This window comes from Triticum aestivum, chromosome 7D (assembly GCF_018294505.1).
Source record: "Triticum aestivum cultivar Chinese Spring chromosome 7D, IWGSC CS RefSeq v2.1, whole genome shotgun sequence".
Lineage (NCBI taxonomy): Eukaryota > Viridiplantae > Streptophyta > Magnoliopsida > Poales > Poaceae > Triticum > Triticum aestivum.
Window position 1 is genome coordinate 363,791,635 of NC_057814.1, and position 7,061 is coordinate 363,798,695.

The following is a 7,061-nucleotide window of genomic DNA, read 5'->3' on the forward strand; positions in this document are numbered from 1 at the left end:
CTGATGATTTCTAGGGTTTACAAAAGTTGCATTGGACACTTTCTTCATTTGACCTCAAAATTGGTGGATAGTGCTATTTTGTCATGCCACTCACTCCTGTTAAGTCTCAAAGCAATTTGAGCAAATTAGCTAGCCCAAACCACCATCAAACACCTTCTGGCAGAAATTCAAAATGCTTGTTTCAACCCCTTCCACTAATCTCCATGAGCTGATATCTTTACCACAACCCCTCCTAGTCCCCCTCTAGCACCTGTATGCTTTTCTGCCCGAGGAAGCAATGATGAAGGGGGGATAACCCCATTTTTCTTCTTTGGACAGTGGACTCCTCCCTCTCTCTCAGCCTCCTTCTCTCCCCTCAGCTTTCCCAGAGCATCCAAGGCTCTCCCCAGCTTTTGCCCACGCCCCCTTCAGCTGCCAGACGCAAGTGGACGCGCGAGGACGCGGGAAAATTGTGGATGCTGGCCAAAGTCGCGCTCTGGAGCGCTTGGTAGGGCGCCCGACCGTTGACGCCGCGTCCCCCGACCACCTCGAGCCTCCCCCGCGCGCCAGTCGATGCCCCTCGGCGTCCGCTCCACGCCAGCAGGCTGCCCACTTGCTCTCCGCCCTGCTCTCTCTCCTGCAGCTCGCGCCAGAGCGCCGCCCCACACGACCAATGCTCCCGCCACTCCTGTGGCCCGCCTGCAGCTCGTCCCGCTCCTGTGGCCCTCCTGCAGCTCGTCCCGCTCCTCCTCTCTCTCCCTGGCACCCTAGACCACTCCCACAAAAAACCCTGAGCCCTCCATTCCCTCACTAATGGCCACCCGAGCTGACCCCGTGGACGCCCGTAGGCCGCGCCTACGGTGGACCTCGGCCAGCCTATATAAGGCGACCCGAGCCTCTCTCTCACTCCCTGTCGCTCGCCCACACTCCTAATCAACCTCCCGCACCACCCATTTGTCTCCAGAGCCGCCCGAGCTCGAGATCGAGCTTGAGCTCCGCCGCTTCGGCTCGTCGGCGTTCGCGTGGTACAGGCCTCCTCCGCCCCCGTTCTCTCTCGAGCTGGAACCGCGTGGCATCACTGTCCCTTTCCCCTCTCTTCCCCGCTCTTTTTGCAGCCGGGAACGGCTGGAACCACCGACGCCTGAAGCACCACCGCCGCGTGACCTCGTCACCGGCAAACCAGGCTACTCCGGCGACCACCTCCACCACCACCCGGACGGCGATATCCCCCTGAGTCCAACGGTGCCACCCGCTCGACCTGCCGTGCCCTGTAGCGTCGTCGGTGAGCTCGCCGGCCCCTCCGTCGCAGGGTTGAAGATGATAGGCGGGCCCCGCCTGTCATCCTCACCTCTCCCTCGCCCATCTCTCTCACACTGACGCCCGGGCCCAGCCCGTCAGGTTTGAAAACCTGGCGCGCACACGCTGGCTCGCCTGGGCCTCCTCCCCCTCTGGGCCTGCTGCGCTGCGGCTGTTCTGGCCCAGAAGCACAGTGCCCTTTCTGTTTTTATTTTTCCGTCCCTTTTCCAAAAATTCCACAGGATTAAATATTAATCCAAATGCAATAATTCCAGTTCCTAAATTCTTGTAAAAATCTCACCTTTTTAATGGTGCAACCTTCATACATGCCCAACCAACTTTTCTGTGCTGTTCAAATTTAAATTCGAATTTGAGTAATTAAATCTTTGTTTGAAAACCCATTGCTCTGTCCCTGTAGCTCCAAATTCAAAACTAAGAATTTTCCCCTTCTTAGTTTTCCTCCTAACAAAAATAGGTTGACATTTTTCTGAGCACCTTGACTTTTCTGTTTTTATTATTGCCTTATTTTCCCATTGTTTTTTGGTTGCGACGAATAGATCCCATGTTTGACGAAGTAGTTGGAGAAGAAGAAGGAGAAGGACTTGAAGACTTTGAAGACCAAGCCAACCAAGGCAAGCAGCCCTTTGACCATGTCTATGAAACCCTTTTTATGCATGTCATATAGCACTTTTATTGCTTGCCTCGGACACATGATGACGAGGTGACCACATGGGGTGATTTGCCACCGTTACTTCCTCATTGATACTTGCATTGTGCATGAACCTACCTTCTTATGAGGGTTATGCCGGTGGGAGTAGATATGATGCTAAAGTAGTTGCTACGCAAAAGGGACGGGAATATGCATGGTGATATAGACAAAGTATTTTCAAAAGACTTTTCGAAAACCCTGTCGGGTGCCATTTATGCCCGAGGGAGATAATGAGTTGGGTAACCACTTGATGACAAAGTAGTGTACCGAGGCAAGAGTGTGTGTTGTTTTCAAAACGGATTGGTTTAAGTTGCGACCGTTATTCCAACCTTACATGCGGCCATGACTGTTTTCACAGGGCATCGGACACACCGTTGGTACCCCGTGCTTGTGGTATGTGATGAATATGGGAGCGAGGCTCCACAATTTTCAAATGTGAAATGTTGGGCACGGAGGTTACTACCAATCGAGTGGACTCTATGTTAGTGTCCTCTAGGGAAAGATAGTGATCGGGTGCTTACCCCGAGTACTTGAGGTACCGCGGGTCATGGATGACACGAAAGTTCCCCGGATCTTGTGGGTAAAGTGTGCAACCTCTGCAGAGTTTAAAACTATTCGAATAGCCGTGTCCACGGTCAAGGACAGTTGGGTAACCGCTCTTAGGCTATGTCCACTTGTTTACGAACCTCTGTATGTGTTTGGATAAGTGGGAAGAACCATTTGAGTCAAGTCAAAGGACTTGACATTAATAAGTTGGGTTGAAGCCCACTCCATTTATGTTGATATCTGTAACTTGTTCATACGGGTGTCTGTACTCTCATGATGCATACTTTACAGGTTGATAGATTATGTCATTGCACTCAAAACTAGCTTTCTGCAAACTACCTACTTAGTGCTATATTATTGCATTATCGTGCCTTGTTCCAATCATGGGTTGCTTGCGAGTACATTCAAAGTACTCATTGGCTTGCCACTGGTTATTTAATTGGCCAGGCATGGAAGAACAGGAGTTCGAAGAAGAATTCTTTGGAGACGAACATGCGAACTAGGAAGTTTCCCAGTCAGAATGCATGTAGGGTTAAGGCAGATGGCATGGGTTCTACTTATCAACAAAGATTTCCGCTGCTTAAGTTTATTTGGTATTCAGCCCTTGTGGCCTTATCTATGTAAGACTTGGCCATAATGGTCATAATTTGTGTAAGACGGTATGTATGGATGTAAGACTCTTGTTATTCAGCTTCCGTGTGTTCAGTGAGCATTGATCTCTGGGATCACTGTACACGTGCACCCGGTGATCACGACTTATGAGTCGGGGTCCCCACAGAGCTGGTATCAGAGCCATCCTGACTGTAGGAAGCCTTAGTTAGCATGGACGTTAGTTAGAGTGAGACTATCTACAAAATTACCTATATACCTACTTTTTCTAAAAATATCCCAAACATGGGTCATATTTCCTCTATTGACCCTTCCCCTTCCATTTTTGTAGATGGCCGTCATACTGGAGGACTTCCTGACCACTGGATTTCCCGTGCTGCTTGAGGACAGCCTCAAGAAGTGCCAGTTCACTCGAGCCCCCACCTTCTCCTATCACGAGCACTGGATCAACAGCACCAAGAAGAAGTATCACGTGGAGGTAGTTGTGAGGGCGAACGACTCTCCGACAAGATGGTTCTTTGAAGGACCCCAGATGGCGACCCTGCTCCTCGCCATTGAGACTGCCGCACTCAAGGCGCTGACTCGCCTTCGGGATCTTCTGCCAGAGGTGGCAAGTGAGCCAGCCAGTCGTTACCTGCCTTATCATAAGGAGGGTGATGATGAGAGCAGCACACCAGCTCCACCCATGGACGAAGGACTTCCCCTCCGTTTCTAGACCTACTTCAGCTTGTGTGCTGATAGCCTGGCACAGCACTTGGCCTCGGAGTCGATGGAGCTTCGTAAGGAACTCCACGAGACCAAGGAACTCCTCCTCCTAGCTTAGACAAAGGCGGACAGGATCAAGAAGGATGGTGCACCCCCTGGGCAGCCCGTTGTTGCCTATCGAGGTGGGCGACCCCCACAGGTAACGCATGCCAAGGGATCATCTCAGCCATGCCGTATGACGGCAGAGGACTATCGCAACCTCTTCACGGTGCCACCGGCGAAGCAGCGCCGTGTTCAGCTCCGCCACTCCCCCACTCCCTCAAGTGACGAAGAAATTGAGACGGATGAAGATGAGGAGGAAGACCCAGAGGAGCCGGAATACGCGACCGAGCATTCCACCACTTAGACACCGTTCAGGACTAGGATAGGCTAGTCCGTAACCCTTAAGGTAGGATAGGTCCTATACCCCTTATGCGAAGTCGAGCACATGTAATGGTTCAAATGAACCCATGTTGCAATTTTGTTTGCTTTCGACTTGTTTTGATGGAAGTCGTACTTTCCCTTCGGGAACTTGTAAACGACTACATCACCCATTCGGTTTTAATGCATGAGTTTGGCCCTTGCTTAATTTAAAATTGTGTCACACCCACCCCCGTACTAGGCGCCCATCTACACTATTTTTCCTCATTTTATCCCAATCATGAGACCTTGACCGCTCCAACAGGATTCCTGTCGTAACTCGTGCTGGTACCTCTACCCAGCAGCAAGAAGTCGGAGGTTCTGCTGAAGCAGGAGCCAACCAGGACCAAGCCCGAGGACAGAATCCACCGCCACCACCTCCCCCGAACATGGACATGGCTCAGCTTCAGCCTTCCGAGAGGAACGCCAAGCCAACACTGCAGCCCTCCAGATGATTGCTCAAGCTGTCACCAACAACCGCCAGCAGGCGGGGAACAGCAATGGACGTTCCACGTTGGCAGAGTTCAAGAAGCATGCACCACCCACCTTCATTGAGACTGCTGAACCCCTAGATGCATACTAATGGGTCCGCACCATTGAGGATCTGTTGGAACTAGTCGGCTGCACTGAAGACCGTGAGAAGTTGGCATACGCTGCCCATTGTCTCGGGGGAACTGCGAGAGCTTGGTGGGATGGATTCAAGGTCATGCATGCTGGGCAAAACATCAATTGGAATGACTTCAAGGCAGAATTCCGCAAGGCCCATATCCCTTCGAGAATTATGGCCATAAAGAAGCGTGAGTTCCGAGCCCTGAAATAGGGAAGTAGCACTGTCAAGGAGTACATGCAGAAGTTCAGTGTTCTGTCTAGGTATGCTCCTGAAGATGTCAGCACCGATGCTGCCAAAAGAGAGCGCTTCATGGAAGGCCTTAACCAGACTCTGCAGTACTCCCTTGTTCTGTGTGACTGCCCAACCTTTCCTGATCTGGTGAACAAGGCACTCATGCTTGAAGACAAGCGACGTGCTTTGGATGACACCCATAAACGCAAGATGATCAGCAAGGGTAGCTCCAGCAACCAGAAGCCTCGCCCGTGGCAGCCAGCCCCGGTCAAGCCAACCTATCAGCAGCCAAGAGCCTCTGCACCCCACACGAACTATCAGCCCCAGCAGTACACCAACCCCAGGCCAGCTTACAACAACCTCAATAACAATGCCGGCAAAAGCAACAACTCCAATCAAGTCACTTGCTTTGGATGTAGTCAGCCAGGACACTACTCCAAGAATTGCCCCAACAAGAAGCTAGATGCACCGCGCCCCAATGCGCAGAACCAAGGCCAAGGCCGTGGAATGCCACCAAGGAACCAAGCTCCCCGCAACCCGCCCAACAATGGCAAGGGCCATGTGAATCATGTGACTGCAGAAGAAGCTCAGGAAGACCCGAACGTCATGCTGGGTACGTTCCTTGTCAACTCAGCACCTGCAACTGTCTTGTTTGATTCTGGAGCCACACATTCATTTGTCACCCAAAAGTTTGCATTAAAAAGTGGCATGACCCCTACGCCCCTGAATAACCCTATGGTGGTACAAACCCCCGGAGCAGAGATGAGAGCCAAGATAGGATGTAAAGGAGTCGGGATTGTCATTAATGGTGTAGATTTTCTAGCAGACCTTATCATCTTAAGATCGCAAGGCTTGGATGTGTCTTAGGAATGGATTGGCTTATCAAGCACCAAGGCTTGTTAGATTGTGCCAACCGAACGGTCACTGTGACCAATGAACAAGGAGTTGAAGTTAAGTTTGCTTCCAATTCCTCCTCTGCTCGAGACGCCCAAGTCAACTGTCTGACTGAAGTTGGGTTGGAGCAAGTGTCGGTAGTATGCAAATACCCCGATGTCTTTCCTGACGAGCTACCGGGAATGCCTCCTGACCAAGACATTGAGTTCATCATCGAGCTCATGCCCGGAGCAGGGCCCATCTATAAGAAGCCTTATAGGATGGGATCGGAAGAGTTAGCAGAGTTGAAGAAGCAACTGGAAGAGTAGTTGAGGAAGGGATTTATCCACCCTAGTGCCTCCCCTTGGGGATCACCTGTTCTGTTTGTGGCAAAGAAGGACGGTACCATCCGCTTGTGCATTAACTATCGCTCCCTCAATGAAGTTACAATCAAGAACAAGTATCCACTTCCCAAGATTGAAGATATGTTTGATCAACTCAATGGGGCCAAGGTGTTCTTCAAGATCGACCTCAGATCTGGGTACTACCAGCTAAAAATCAGTCCCCAAGATATTCTGAAGACGTCATTTGTAACCAGATATGGCATGTATGAGTGCACGGTCATGTCCTTTGGATTGACCAATGCCCCAGCTTACTTCATGTATCTCATGAATAAGGTCTTCATGGAATATTTGGACAAGTTTGTTGCCGTCTTTATTGAGGACATTCTTGTCTTCCCGAAGACGGAAGAAGAGCACGAGCAACACTTGTGGATGGTCCTAGACAAGCTTCAAGAGCACCAACTGTACACCAAGTTCAGCAAGTGCGAATTTTGGCTGCATGAACTTGTATTCTTGGGTCACAAATTGACTGCCGAAGGATTGTTAGTGGATCCCACCAAAATTCAAGCCGTGACTGAATGGCAAACCCCGAGCAATGTGAAGAAAGTCAGAAGCTTCCTCAGACTCGCGGGATATTACCACAAGTTCGTTGAAGGATTCTCAAGCATTGCCCGACCCATGACCCAGCTCTTGAAGAAGGACA